The sequence below is a fragment of the Dermacentor silvarum genome, chromosome 10 (assembly GCF_013339745.2).
Source record: "Dermacentor silvarum isolate Dsil-2018 chromosome 10, BIME_Dsil_1.4, whole genome shotgun sequence".
NCBI lineage: Eukaryota > Metazoa > Arthropoda > Arachnida > Ixodida > Ixodidae > Dermacentor > Dermacentor silvarum.
In genome coordinates, this window is record NC_051163.1 from 154,062,508 (window position 1) to 154,079,208 (window position 16,701).

Genomic DNA, 16,701 nt, shown 5'->3' on the forward strand with positions numbered 1-16,701 from the left:
TTTTCGTACGCGCGAAGACCGCGCTCACGACTGTTGCGGCGCGGTGCGGACGAGATGGAAAAGACGCGCAAGGCGAAACCAAAGAAATTATATAAAAATTTAGAGGAAGCTTAAGCTTCGCCTTTAACAGTGGATCGCAATAACATTCAAGGATCCCTGACTGTTTCTAACACCTTCCGGCAACGGCAGCTTATGGAAAGGCAATATTTACACGGAAACGCTGGGCGGCGAACGCTATGCACGAAGGCCAGCTTTCTGGTAGTAACGCGGCCGCTTGCGTGGGCCGATCCCGGAGGTGGTAAGAGCCGGGTCAAATAAATGACGTAATTTTCAGGTTTCTGTTATTGTTTCGCACTTTTATTATTTCAGTCTGAGAAGATTCAATATGAAATGCATGCGCTGTTCGTGTTTTGTTTCATATGAGAGAGAGAGAGAGAGAGAGCACAACTTTATTTAAATTTTGTTTGTAGGCAGGCAAGGTATGAGCAACTCCTTAGTAACAGAACTTGTTGCTGGGCAAGTTGGTTATGGTTGAATTAACAGAAAAAACAACTAATGGCGTTCCTCCCTCCACCGAAGCCCAGGCAAATACTGCTGTTGTTTCTCAGCCCTTTCCTCAACCTCATCCTTACCGCGTTGCCAATTTTTCCCTCGTTGACGAATCGCTGCATCCGCTCCGCACGATGCCCTATCGGCTGCTTTGTTGGTGGTGTCCTGCTCGGCGGTCAGCTTTAGAACTAATCTCTTGAGTAGCAATGGACGCCATATTCCTTTGGGCCGCTAAGATTCCTCGAGGTCCCGGAACTTCTCGAATGCTACGGAGAGAATGAAATTGGTTTCATTCGTCCTGCTAGATCAGCCACAACTTTTACTCAACTCAACGACACTGCAATAACAAGACCAGAAAGAGCACTCTTGACCGCACAAGAAGCGCGGTGGAATGAGGTGCTGGGTGGGTAACTCAGGAAATGGAAAAATTTTCGTGCTTGTCTTCCCCCTTTTCAATGAATTCTTTTTATGCCCTCTCCCAGGAAGAAACACAATGGAAACAGGAAATGGGGAATGACAATGAATGTTGAAGCACTTGTCAAATAAAGGGCGGGCTCACAATGAGGGAGGTAGAAAATGAAATGGCAGTGAGGTTAACCAAGTTGCACGTGGTTTTCCCCCCTGCATTGTGTTATACGAACAGAGAACACAATGGAAACAAAAACGTGGGATGCAGCAGCTCAAACGTAGAAGCTTTCACCGCGAAATCAAGCGTTCTCAGAGGTCCGTGAGCTCTGATGTCACGTGAGTGGTTCTCAAAAACGTGCTACAGGGCATGTGTTTTTATGAGTTTGTACATTTTCATAGGTCCATTACTTGTCGTCCACATTCCCTTCAAAGCTGTCGCCTGAAGAAAACAGAACCCAACGGGTTGAGTGGTTGGTATTACCAGCCACTTTTTCGTCATTATTTTTTAGAACTTCTGGCACTCACGGCTACTCATGTCATTTCTCACTTTTTTACCTGCTTATACCAACAGGAAATTTTTATCAACGTTTTTGAACTGCTTGTACTAACAGCAACTGATTTTGCTTGTAATTTTGTGCTGGTGATACGAAATCAATATTTTTTTCAGTTGGTGGCATTAAATCCACTTATTTCGTATGTAATTTGTGTGATCTGCAGCAACAAACAGGCAGTCGTTTCTTTCTCAAAATTTTTGAGGCGCTAGTGCGACCCAAACAGTTCATTTCTAATTTTGAAGGTGCTGGTACGAACAGCCACTCGTATGTGAATTTGTTTTGTGCAAGTGACACTAACAACCCCTTTATTTCTGTTTTCACAATTTTTAAATCTTGCTGCTATCTTGCAGCAATCTTTATGTTTTTATTTTGTTGATAGCACCGTGTCAATCACGTTGTTCTGTGCAGAATGTGTTACAATGTAGCATTAACAGGATTGAAGATGAATTCACTGTTCCTGCCAAGCATTTTTTTTTATTTTGAAGGCCAGCATAAAAATATTTGTTGTAGTTTTTTCTTATGGTAACTTTAAAGCAACAATTGCACAAGTATAGACACCTCATATTCGCAGTGAGTACATAGCGTGATTAGAACTGTTACTCCATTACAATCAACTACACAAAGTTCGCTGGAGTGGCGGTCACATAAATGGGTGGAGGGATTTCTGTACATTTTCTCGCCACAAATACCACTGATGTGCCAGTGTAGCAATAAATATTGAAAACGAAGTCCTTATTCATAAGAAGACAGTTAAAGACAATACCTCGACAGTATTATACAAATGGAAATCAAACGCCAAAAATAACAGCATGTGGCAGACTGCTCGGCAAATACAAGTATGGCTTTAAGCTACAGTACCAAAAAAAATTTGTGGGAAGTTGCTTCGTTCACGCCTGTCTGATTACAAAAAGGATAAATATAGCCTAATTGAAGAATCCCGTGTATAATTCATAGAAACGGGCAATCCATGCTTCTATGGGTGAGCATTTGTTCCGACTACCAACGTACTACAGGAAAAAGGTGCATCATAATTTCGTCATATCTGCATTACGCGCAATACCTACATGCAAAAACGACAGTCTATGAAACAATTCGACAAACACACAATACATATCAGGCATTATTATCACGGAGAATATAAAAAGAACCATTGGTAAAGCACCAATATATCAGCTTTAGTCGTCGAGGAACTCGATATCAGGTTCCGGGCCGAGCTCTTCGTCCAGCGCTTTCATGTCGATTCTGCTGGGCTCAAGTGCGGCTATAAACTCACGTGCTCGTTCCTCCCTCCACCGAAGCCCATGCGAATGCACCTGTTGCTTCTCAGCCATTTTCTCAACCTCGTCCTCAGCACGTTGCCGCTTTAGCCCTCGTTGACGAATCCTTGCATCCGCTCCGCACGCTGCCCTATCGGCTTCTTTGCTGGTGGTGTCCTGCTCGGCGGTCAGCTTTATAACTAGTCTCTTGAGTAGCAATGGACGCCATATTCCTTTGGGCCGCTTAGATTTCTCGAGGTCCCGGATCTTCTCGAACGCTACGGAGAGAATGAAATTGGTAGCACTCATCGTTCTCGATCAGGCACAACTTTTACTCAACTCAACGACACTGCAATAACAAGACCAGAAAGAGCACTCTTGACCGCACAAGAAACGCGGTTGGAATGAGGTACTGTGTGGGTAACTCAGGAAATGGAAAAATTTTCCTGCTTGTCTTCCCCCTTTTCAATGAATTCTTTTTATGCCCTCTCCCAGGAAGAAACACAATGGAAATAGGAAATGGGGAATGACAATGAATGTTGAAGCACTTGTCAAATAAAGGGCGGACTCACAATGAGGGAGATAGAGAAAGAAATGGCAGTGAGGTTAACCAAGTTGCACGTGGTTTTCCCCCCTGCATTGTGTTATACGAACAGAGAACACAATGGAAACAAAAACGTGGGATGCAGCAGCTCAAACGTAGAAGCTTTCACCGCGAAATCAAGCGTTCTCAGAGGTCCGTGAGCTCTGATGTCACGTGAGTGGTTCTCAAAAACGTGCTACAGGGCATGTGTTTTTATGAGTTTGTACATTTTCATAGGTCCATTACTTGTCGTCCACATTCCCTTCAAAGCTGTCGCCTGAAGAAAACAGAACCCAACGGGTTGAGTGGTTGGTATTACCAGCCACTTTTTCGTCATTATTTTTTAGAACTTCTGGCACTCACGGCTACTCATGTCATTTCTCACTTTTTTTACCTGCTAATACCAACAGGAAATTTTTATCAACGTTTTTGAACTGCTTGTACTAACAGCAACTGATTTTGCTTGTAATTTTGTGCTGGTGATACGAAATCAATATTTTTTTCAGTTGGTGGCATTAAAGCCACTTATTTCGTATGTAATTTGTGTGATCTGCAGCAACAAACAGGCAGTCGTTTCTTTCTCAAAATTTTTGAGGCGCTAGTGCGACCCAAACAGTTCATTTCTAATTTTGAAGGTGCTGGTACGAACAGCCACTCGTATGTGAATTTGTTTTGTGCAAGTGACACTAACAACCCCTTTATTTCTGTTTTCATAATTTTTAAATCTTGCTGCTATCTTGCAGCAATCTTTATGTTTTTATTTTGTTGATAGCACCGTGTCAATCACGTTGTTCTGTGCAGAATGTGTTACAATGTAGCATTAACAGGATTGAAGATGAATTCACTGTTCCTGCCAAGCATTTTTTTTATTTTGAAGGCCAGCATAAAAATATTTGTTGTAGTTTTTTCTTATGGTAACTTTAAAGCAACAATTGCACAAGTATAGACACCTCATATTCGCAGTGAGTACATAGCGTGATTAGAACTGTTACTCCATTACAATCAACTACACAAAGTTCGCTGGAGTGGCGGTCACATAAATGGGTGGAGGGATTTCTGTACATTTTCTCGCCACAAATACAACTGATGTGCCAGTGTAGCAATAAATATTGAAAATGAAGTCCTTATTCATAAGAAGACAGTTAAAGACAATACCTCGACAGTATTATACAAATGGAAATCAAACGCCAAAAATAACAGCATGTGGCAGACTGCTCGGCAAATACAAGTATGGCTTTAAGCTACAGTACCAAAAAAAATTTGTGGGAAGTTGCTTCGTTCACGCCTGTCTGATTACAAAAAGGATAAATATAGCCTAATTGAAGAATCCCGTGTATAATTCATAGAAACGGGCAATCCATGCTTCTATGGGTGAGCATTTGTTCCGACTACCAACGTACTACAGGAAAAAGGTGCATCATAATTTCGTCATATCTGCATTACGCGCAATACCTACATGCAAAAACGACAGTCTATGAAACAATTCGACAAACACACAATACATATCAGGCAATATTATCACGGAGAATATAAAAAGAACCATTGGTAAAGCACCAATATATCAGCTTTAGTCGTCCAGGAACTCGATATCAGGTTCCGGGCCGAGCTCTTCGTCCAGCGCTTTCATGTCGATTCTGCTGGGCTCAAGTGCGGCTATAAACTCACGTGCTCGTTCCTCCCTCCACCGAAGCCCATGCGAATGCACCTGTTGCTTCTCAGCCATTTTCTCAACCTCGTCCTCAGCACGTTGCCGCTTTAGCCCTCGTTGACGAATCCTTGCATCCGCTCCGCACGCTGCCCTATCGGCTTCTTTGCTGGTGGTGTCCTGCTCGGCGGTCAGCTTTATAACTAGTCTCTTGAGTAGCAATGGACGCCATATTCCTTTGGGCCGCTTAGATTTCTCGAGGTCCCGGATCTTCTCGAACGCTACGGAGAGAATGAAATTGGTAGCACTCATCGTTCTCGATCAGGCACAACTTTTACTCAACTCAACGACACTGCAATAACAAGACCAGAAAGAGCACTCTTGACCGCACAAGAACGCGGTTGGAATGAGGTGCTGGGTGGGTAACTCAGGAAATGGAAAAATTTTCGTGCTTGTCTTCCCCCTTTTCAATGAATTCTTTTTATGCCCTCTCCCAGGAAGAAACACAATGGAAACAGGAAATGGGGAATGACAATGAATGTTGAAGCACTTGTCAAATAAAGGGCGGACTCACAATGAGGGAGATAGAGAAAGAAATGGCAGTGAGGTTAACCAAGTTGCACGTGGTTTTCCCCCCTGCACTGTGTTATACGAACAGAGAACACAATGGAAACAAAAACGTGGGATGCAGCAGCTCAAACGTAGAAGCTTTCACCGCGAAATCAAGCGTTCTCAGAGGTCCGTGAGCTCTGATGTCACGTGAGTGGTTCTCAAAAACGTGCTACAGGGCATGTGTTTTTATGAGTTTGTACATTTTCATAGGTCCATTACTTGTCGTCCACATTCCCTTCAAAGCTGTCGCCTGAAGAAAACAGAACCCAACGGGTTGAGTGGTTGGTATTACCAGCCACTTTTTCGTCATTATTTTTTAGAACTTCTGGCACTCACGGCTACTCATGTCATTTCTCACTTTTTTTACCTGCTTATACCAACAGGAAATTTTTATCAACGTTTTTGAACTGCTTGTACTAACAGCAACTGATTTTGCTTGTAATTTTGTGCTGGTGATACGAAATCAATATTTTTTCAGTTGGTGGCATTAAAGTCACATATTTCGTATGTAATTTGTGTGATCTGCAGCAACAAACAGGCAGTCGTTTCTTTCTCAAAATTTTTGAGGCGCTAGTGCGACCCAAACAGTTCATTTCTAATTTTGAAGGTGCTGGTACGAACAGCCACTCGTATGTGAATTTGTTTTGTGCAAGTGACACTAACAACCCCTTTATTTCTGTTTTCACAATTTTTAAATCTTGCTGCTATCTTGCAGCAATCTTTATGTTTTTATTTTGTTGATAGCACCGTGTCAATCACGTTGTTCTGTGCAGAATGTGTTACAATGTAGCATTAACAGGATTGAAGATGAATTCACTGTTCCTGCCAAGCATTTTTTTTTATTTTGAAGGCCAGCATAAAAAATATTTGTTGTAGTTTTTTCTTATGGTAACTTTAAAGCAACAATTGCACAAGTATAGACACCTCATATTCGCAGTGAGTACATAGCGTGATTAGAACTGTTACTCCATTACAATCAACTACACAAAGTTCGCTGGAGTGGCGGTCACATAAATGGGTGGAGGGATTTCTGTACATTTTCTCGCCACAAATACCACTGATGTGCCAGTGTAGCAATAAATATTGAAAATGAAGTCCTTATTCATAAGAAGACAGTTAAAGACAATACCTCGACAGTATTATACAAATGGAAATCAAACGCCAAAAATAACAGCATGTGGCAGACTGCTCGGCAAATACAAGTATGGCTTTAAGCTACAGTACCAAAAAAATTTGTGGGAAGTTGCTTCGTTCACGCCTGTCTGATTACAAAAAGGATAAATATAGCCTAATTGAAGAATCCCGTGTATAATTCATAGAAACGGGCAATCCATGCTTCTATGGGTGAGCATTTGTTCCGACTACCAACGTACTACAGGAAAAAGGTGCATCATAATTTCGTCATATCTGCATTACGCGCAATACCTACATGCAAAAACGACAGTCTATGAAACAATTCGACAAACACACAATACATATCAGGCATTATTATCACGGAGAATATAAAAAGAACCATTGGTAAAGCACCAATATATCAGCTTTAGTCGTCGAGGAACTCGATATCAGGTTCCGGGCCGAGCTCTTCGTCCAGCGCTTTCATGTCGATTCTGCTGGGCTCAAGTGCGGCTATAAACTCACGTGCTCGTTCCTCCCTCCACCGAAGCCCATGCGAATGCACCTGTTGCTTCTCAGCCATTTTCTCAACCTCGTCCTCAGCACGTTGCCGCTTTAGCCCTCGTTGACGAATCCTTGCATCCGCTCCGCACGCTGCCCTATCGGCTTCTTTGCTGGTGGTGTCCTGCTCGGCGGTCAGCTTTATAACTAGTCTCTTGAGTAGCAATGGACGCCATATTCCTTTGGGCCGCTTAGATTTCTCGAGGTCCCGGATCTTCTCGAACGCTACGGAGAGAATGAAATTGGTAGCACTCATCGTTCTCGATCAGGCACAACTTTTACTCAACTCAACGACACTGCAATTACAAGACCAGAAAGAGCACTCTTGACCACACAAGACGCGCGGTTGGAATGAGGTGCTGGGTGGGTAACTCAGGAAATGGAAAAATTTTCGTGCTTGTCTTCCCCCTTTTCAATGAATTCTTTTTATGCCCTCTCCCAGGAAGAAACACAATGGAAACAGGAAATGGGGAATGACAATGAATGTTGAAGCACTTGTCAAATAAAGGGCGGACTCACAATGAGGGAGATAGAGAAAGAAATGGCAGTGAGGTTAACCAAGTTGCACGTGGTTTTCCCCCCTGCATTGTGTTATACGAACAGAGAACACAATGGAAACAAAAACGTGGGATGCAGCAGCTCAAACGTAGAAGCTTTCACCGCGAAATCAAGCGTTCTCAGAGGTCCGTGAGCTCTGATGTCACGTGAGTGGTTCTCAAAAACGTGCTACAGGGCATGTGTTTTTATGAGTTTGTACATTTTCATAGGTCCATTACTTGTCGTCCACATTCCCTTCAAAGCTGTCGCCTGAAGAAAACAGAACCCAACGGGTTGAGTGGTTGGTATTACCAGCCACTTTTTCGTCATTATTTTTTAGAACTTCTGGCACTCACGGCTACTCATGTCATTTCTCACTTTTTTTACCTGCTTATACCAACAGGAAATTTTTATCAACGTTTTTGAACTGCTTGTACTAACAGCAACTGATTTTGCTTGTAATTTTGTGCTGGTGATACGAAATCAATATTTTTTTCAGTTGGTGGCATTAAATCCACTTATTTCGTATGTAATTTGTGTGATCTGCAGCAACAAACAGGCAGTCGTTTCTTTCTCAAAATTTTTGAGGCGCTAGTGCGACCCAAACAGTTCATTTCTAATTTTGAAGGTGCTGGTACGAACAGCCACTCGTATGTGAATTTGTTTTGTGCAAGTGACACTAACAACCCCTTTATTTCTGTTTTCACAATTTTTAAATCTTGCTGCTATCTTGCAGCAATTGTTCATCATTGACACGGCGCTCAGCATGAGAAACTCGGTATGGACGCTGGCGCAGGGGTGCATGGGTGCCAGTGTCAATGCGGTGAACGATGGCGGATGTGCGGCCCAAGGAAGACTGCTTATGATCGAACGACGTCCAAAAGCGGGCGAGTAGCTCCAAGAGTTGGGTACGCTGTGCAGGCGGGAGTGTGGAATCAATTGACGGGAGGAATGCCTCTAAGGAGGACAAATCGGCGGAGGTAGCAGGAGTAATGCTGTCGACGAGAAGGCCTATCGTGTCATCAGGCAGTTGAGTAGAGTATGCGGAATCAATATCCTCAAGCCGGCCTATACATTCACCACGGTATAACGTGGCTGTGGAAGACAACCAATTCGTGACGTAAATGGCCCTGCAAGTGTTTTCGACCGTGAGAACTGCAAAAGGGAGGAGGATGTTTTTGCGAGAGGTGAATGCTTCGGAGGGCGCAAACAGGGCGGTGTAATCGGAAGCAGAGTCGCAAGAAAGTGGCACAAAAACAGAAGACAAAGGAGGGATGTCAGTGTCCGCTGCGACGACCACTCGAGAAGGTGGCTTGTCAGAAGCGGCAGCACACATCGGCGACAACTCAAGTTCCGCACGCGCACAGTCAACAACGGCATGGTTAGTAGCGAGATAGTCCCAACCCAAAATAACGTCGTGAGAACATGGCGAAAAAACGACAAATTCGACTGCGCACAAAATGTCCTGTATGACAAGACGAGCTGTGCATGTCACTGAAGGTTGAATGTGGTGTGCGGTCGCGGTATGCAGAGAGACATCGGAAAGCGTTATCGTTATCTTTTTAAACTTGCGGCACAGTTCTCCACTAAGCACAGACACAGCAGCACCAGTATCGACGAGTGCTTGCACAGAAACACCTTCGATATTCACGGTTATTTCGTTCGCAGGTAGAAATCTAGGCCTTGAAGTTGCCGACACAAGCGCAGTTCTTGCCTCCGGAACTGCGAGGGCTAGTTTTCCGCTTGGACTGGTGGGGGGCGACGAACCATTGGGGAAAGTGAACGGCGACGTGGTGAGGACGACCGACGTGTGTGGTAGCCACGGCGATTCGGAGAGCAGGTGTCCATCGTTGAATGGGAGGACATCGGGCGCGGTGGCTCAGAACGAAAGTGGTCCCGATTGTCTTCGCCCGCACTAGGACGGAAGTCACGACGACGGCAGAAACGCGCGACATGGCCAGGCAGACAAAAGAAGTAGCAAATAGGCCTGTTGTCCGGGGTGCGCCAAGGATTAGTGGACGGCGGCGAGGGACGGCGAAAAGGTGGCGGGTTCGGGTGGACAGGCGCACGCGCAGCGAAAAAGGCATTTGCTGGTCGACCAGGATCCGGGCTGAGCGGCATTGCTGGTGACTGTCTGCGTGCGACTTCAGCGTAGGTCAGAGGAGTGGAAACAGGCGGGTGCTGGAAGGTGGTAGGTAGCGTCTCAGAAATTTGCTCCTCTATGGCCTGTCGTAGCATCGGAGCAAGCCCCTGCGCCGAGGCCGGGACGCAGGGAACAAGAGACAATTGCCGTGCCACTTCCTCTCGGATGAACTGCTGGATCTGCTGCCATAACATTGTGGTGTCAGTAGAAACGGCGCCTACAGTGAATGATGACATGTCGGCCGGGTCAGAGCTCGGGAGTCGTGTAGAAATGCGCTGTTTCCGCAACTCGTCATAGCTCTGACAGTACTGAACCACGTCTGCGACAGTTTGGGGATTCTTGGCAATCAGCATTTGGAAGGCGTCGTCCCCAATCCCGTTCATGATGTGTCTGATTTTATCAGCTTCGGACATAGAAGGGTTGATGCGACGGCAGAGGTCCACAATATCCTCAATGTAGGACGTGAAGGTCTCGCCGGATTGCTGGGCGCGACCACGTAAGCGTTGTTCCGCGCGGAGCTTCCGAACAGCGGGACGGCCGAAGACTTCCGCGAAGCTCGTTTTAAAGGATGCCCATATCAGCTTCGTGGTTGCGGAACCATAGCTGTGCAACGCCCGCCAGGTTGCTGAGCTTGTCACCGTCATCCCACTTATTGTGGGCGCTTATCCGCTCATACGAAGTTAGCCAGTCCTCGACGCCGTGATCGTCGGTGCCATTGCAAATTACAGGGTCTCGCTGTCGGGGTACGCCTGAGCAGGCGACCACCGGTGGTACGGGAGCACCTCTTGTTGGGGCACGTCGTCAGGCATTGCCGAGGCTGCGGGTAGAGTCCGGGTACGAAGTTCCAGGATGAAATGGGAACCAGCATGCTCCACCAATTGATAGTACGCGTTTAATAGTCGATACACTCGGTGTTTCTATGAATGTGCCGAAACAGGCAACGGCCAAACGGAGCGAGCGCGAGCACCAATAACAAACGTCTTATTCTTCGTCTTCTGCTGGCGCCCGTATTTCTCACTACAGCTAATACATTTTTGTGGAGAAGTCGAATGTGAACTTTGATTTTTCAGGCGAGTAATCTCCGCATGTTCGAGTAATGCAGCTCAATGAGTAGAGTTACGCTATCGGTCACAGCCGATTTCTCTTGTAAAAATTTGTAAGGGTAAAAAGCAACAAGCAACGGTAGATTTAAATGTAACATTAGAGCCTGGTTACGGTACCAAACCGTAGCCAAGTAATTTGTCTGACTGCGGCAAGTGGGAGGCGGTGAGGTCCAGTTACCTCCACTGCCGATGGGCATTGTGGTCCATGTTGGCCTGGTTACCCGCGAGGAAACGGCCTGGGATGCGATCACTCGAGCGGAAGGATGTGGTGGCGATGTAAACAGGCGGGATCTTTCGCGGGGTCTGAGCGAGGTGTTCGCCGCGAATCTCGGCCGCTGCGAGTCGTGGTTACTTGAACTGGCGGTAAATAGCAAGCTGCCTGTACCCCGAAACGTAGCAGATTTCAAGGCTGGTATAAACCGACAACTACAGTATAATATTGTTACGCGAAGAACGAGTCGGTAAGACGGGCAACTATTTACGGGATGTATTTACAAAGCGGTTGCAGCGCTGACCGGTTAGGTTCACAGCGCGAGCCCAGCTCGTTCTTCCTCTTCTTTTCTCGAGTGATGGCGCCCGCGCGCCTCGGTCAAACAATCAAATACCACACGCGTGTAGCATAATCCCCCGGCGGCAGAAGCGACGTCCCGGAGCGTCTAAATGTCATCACTGGGAGGGTGATACTGCTTCAGTCGTGTAACGTGCACGACATCGCTGAACTGGGAAGCAGATGGGGCGTCAGGGGTGATCTCGTATGTGACGGGAGTCACGGCACGAAGCACTCGGTAAGGGCCTGTGTAACGCGACAGCAGTTTTTCTGACAGGCCGACCTGACGCGACGGTGACTATAGAAGCACCAAAGAACCAGGCGGGAAGTGCACGTCTCGGTGTCGCTGGTCGTACAAACGCCTTTGACTCTCTTGGGAGTTCAAAAGGCGGTCACGGGCAATTTCCCTTGCGTGAGCAGCGCGGGCGACTGGCATCAAGTGCATATTCACTGGTGGGTGCCGCGTGAACAGGAAGAGTTGTGTCGAGGGGCAGTGCTGGTTCTCGGCCGAACAGGAGGAAAAATGGGGGATAGCCGGCTGTGTCGTGGCGCGAGGAATTATAGGCAAAGGCGACAAACGGCAGAGTGACAAACGGCAGAGAAAGAAAATCGGCAACATCAGTGGCGCAGCTTGTAGGGAGCGCTCGGGTGATGGCGTAGCGCGTGGCGTAATCTGTGACCGGCTCAGGGAACAGGCAAGAAATCTAATTAACAAGGAGAGAAGTCATCTTGTCGACCACTGCATGAACTTCCCGAATTGTGAACCACGTTTCCGATGTGCAAGAATTGTAGGCAGAAGCAGACAAAAAACGGCGCGTGAAGTTGGAAGCATTTTTAATCAGAAAGGCAGGTGAAGAGTGTGTCAGCGACACTTCTATTGCGTTGTATAAAGCTGAAATTGATTTTCTTTCGCGATATGTTTGATGTTTCCGGGGGGTTGTTGTGACGATGCGCCTGCGCAGCCTGTTGGTATATATAGCTGGAGATCGGCCTTACAATAAATCAGTTGTCAGTTTGCGCCTGTGCTCGTCTGGTCTTATCTTGTGTTGTGTGGTTCTGCGCTTTTAACAATGGTTCCTATGTCTAAACACCAACTAGCCCAACAGTCAACTCTTTTTTAGCGGTCATTTGGTGTCATATGTAAGAGGCCGCCTGCGGCGCGAAAAAGAAAAAGAGCACGTGAAGCACAGTGTTCGGAACGGCACGAGCTCTCGAGGCGCGTGAGCCGAGGCGTGATCGGGGGATTATCGGCGTGGCTCCGGGCCAGGAAGGTCGCATCGCCAGCTACGCTCTGGCGACGGGAGACTTGGGGGTCTGGCTGAGCCCGTGACGTTGGCCGTCCAAGGTGTGGCCGTCGACCTCGGCAAGTTCGAGCGAGGCTCCCGGACTGGCTGCAGCCTCTCACGGCAGGACCGGGCACCCCAGAGAGGATCCCCCTTCTGCGGCAGACCGGCACGTTCGATTCTCCGCGGGACGCCACGTCGGCACTCATAAAGAAGTTGCGACGCATCCCGACGCTAGGCCTATCCAGGTGGGCCTAAGCAACGCCGAGCGCCGTCATGGAAGTATTACTGACGAGCTCATCACCGACGAAGTACCGGCGAGCTCACCACCGATAAAGAGACGACGTGACGACTACAAGGCGACTAACTACACCATCAACGAGAGCACCGACCGTTGGGGAAAAAGAGCCGACAAGCCGGAACACACGTTGAACGACGGGTGCAGCAAGGTGACTTTTTGTAGCGTTTCAGGCGTGCGTCTCAGCGATAAGACAGGGTTGCCTGACTTTGAAGGATAGACGCTACAGACATGCGTAGGCGCAAATGAGAACTTGTGTTTAATATATTAGACTTAGGTTGTATCTTTGTTAGTATTGTTCCCGCAGTATGTTTTAGTGTGCTTGATTTTTAGTTTTGGTTTTGAGGTTGCGTGTTATTAAAAATCTGTTTGCTGTGTCGCCATCCCGTCTTCCTTCTCCATCTCTTCTAACACCCGCACGCCCCCGAGATCGGTGACAAAAACATCACATTTGGCAATGAGAAAAACTGCGGCAAGACCTATCTCTCGGTGAACGTTGACTAAATCATTAGCATTGAAACAGTATAGTGACACAACACATTTCCACCATCGAAACCACGTATGGACGATGTGTGTACTGTATAGGAACTCCTCGTTCGCACTTCCCTAAGAACACTCAGTGCTAGCTTGTGCCACAGCCGCGAAGCATGCCGACAGAAGCCACGTACCCAGTGGATTCGTGGCGCTGCTAGCTAATGCGCTAGTTTGCTATCCTTAATTGAGGATCGCCTGTGACGTGGGTTCAATTTTACTCAGCATCGAAGAAGTTTAAAGGATCTTTTCCGTCACTCTAAAGAGGCACATTCTTTGTGGAACATACCTAGTTACGCAGGTTGATTTTCTGATGTGTCGAATGGACTCCAACCATCTGCCTTAAGATCCTCTGTTCATTTTTCTGGAACGGGCAACCTTTTGAAGTCGCATCGTTCGCGCCCTTGCAGTTGGAGCACTTGAAGTCCGTCGCACGGCAACTGTCAGAGCTATGTGATTCGGAACAACGTGGGCATACGCCTTTTTACAGACAGCACTCACGTGTCCAATTCTCTGATAATTCTGGCACTGTAGGGGTTGGGCGCGAAAGGTCGTACAGCATGGCGAAAATGGCTGACTTTCACGTGCGATGGTAGGCAATCACCTTTGAAGAGGAGCTTCACGCAAGTTAGTTTGCCAATACGACAAGCTTGTACTATGGCAATGCTGTCTGCCGTTGTTTTGATCAAAATAGGCAGATAACTGTCACTGATTGAAACGTCGGTGTTGTAAACCACGCCTACAGGGGTTTCCACGCCGACGTTCCCGGCACCGCAAGTGAAGAAAACACACTGGTATTTCTAAGGAAGTGCACAATCTGGCGAAGACTGGTGGTCAACCGCTGATGTCACGCATTACCAGCGCAGTTGAGAGTGGGACACCCGCCATCACTGATTCAAGTGAAGTATGGCCACCTCGGCCGAAGCCACGCCATGTCGAAGAACCACGAGACACGACTCGTCCACCAACTACGAATGGCCCTCGCAGCAGTCCCCGCAGAAGGCCAGGACTTGCACGTGTTCGCCATGCTGAGGTCGCTCATGAATTTTATGCGTACATTACTGACGAACTTAAACACCCCGAATGCTCGCAGCGCAGTGCAGGTACTGGACGCGATGAATCTAGTACTTGCAAGTCTTGAAAAACATCATGGCTTTTTAACCGTTGTCGTTCCGTAAAGATGTCATGGAAGCATCCGTTTTTCAGTGGAATTCTTGAGGCTTCAGATCAACAATGTCGAATTTTCACCTGTTCATTTTTTCGAACAAATTTCATATCAATGTGAGGCAAACCTTCAATCTACAATCCTACTATCGGGCTACGAAGGTTTCTCATGCGCGACGTATAGTGTCCTCATCAAGGTTGTCGTCTATGTTCGGTGTGAACTCACTTACTTGCTACATTCAGTTTTGCCTGACGACAACAGCCAATACCATGTACTTAACTGCTGAAAACAAAGAAACTTACATTAACTCTCGTTACACTTACACTTACACACTTACACACTTACACTTACACTTACACACTTACACTTACACTTAAACTTACATTACATTAACCAGTTGTTTTAACACTCAACGACTGGGTGCTTTGTTACCTTCAACACCTGGCCCGTGGAGTTTTCGTTGAATTTTAACGTACAGCATCCGTTCTGGGGAAGGTTGAAGATGGACGCCAAGGGCAGAAAACTAGTCGCATTTGCGTCGGACCACGAAATTTGTTGTCTCAATGACTACAGCGCGACATATCTACGGGGCATGACCTGCAACAGCTGTCTCCAATTGACTTTGGTCTCGCGATGTCTACGAAGCAGTGTAAAGTGGTTCTCAGACATAGAAACCCATGGAAATGATCACGTTCCGACCTATTTGAAGATCGAAGGAGTGGCCAATTCTTTATCTACTGCCCTCCGGAGAACAGACTGGACGAAGTTCAGGTCACTTATAGAATACGAAAGTCAAGAAGGCCACCCGTCATTTCTGGACGTTCAGGTCGCTTGTTGAATACGAATGTCAAAAAGGCCACCTGTCATTTCTGGACGATCAGATTCGAAATGCTCTGCGAGAGGCTATGTTCACTTTTAGGCCTTCTCAAAAGTGTACAGAATACGAAGGTGAATTGGAAGGCTTCGAGCGATTTGCCGACGGCCAGAAAGAACAGAGGCGCACCAAATGTATTCACGATCTGAGGGAGGTGAGGCGGATAAAAAAAATCCAGCGCTGCATCGATACGTTACAATCTCAGAAGTGGAAATTCTTTTGCGAGTCCTTGGATCGACGTTGATGATGAATTCTTCACAAGATTTGCTGGATGGCCGTCACTACCTGTATCAACATCACGTGATGTTGCGGCATCCCAGGACTCTCGCATTGATCTTATGTTCTCTATGGAGGAGCTACAAGCTGCGCTGGCGACTTGTAGGAAGTCATCATCGCCTGGCCCTGACGGAATCACACATAAGGCACTAGGAAACCTTGGCCATAAAGGCCGCAGTGTACTTTTCGAGAGATACAATGGTTCCTGGGGCCAAGGATTGATTCCCTGTGAGTGGAAGGCCAGCCGCCTAGTACCTTTACTTAAGAGTTATAAATCTCCGGTTAGACTTGGCATCGTACCGCACCATCGCTCTTGCCAGTTGCGTCGAGAAACTAATGGAAAGAATGGCGTTGACGCGCCCTGAATGATACATAGAACATAATCAGGTATATCCGAATGCAATGACGGGCTTCTGGGGCGGTTGGTCATCGATCGAAACCGTGCTTGATTTGGTAACATCTATTCAGCATCAAAAGAGCATGAAACGAATAACGGTGGTGATGTTTCTTGATGTCAAAGGCGCATATGATAATGTAACACACGAAGCAATCCTCGATGCTTTGAACGATGTGGGCATTGGTGACCATGCACTGCTCTAGATTCATAGCTATTTGGAGGATAGATCATTCTTCGTGCTTACAGAGGATGGAATGACATCCCAC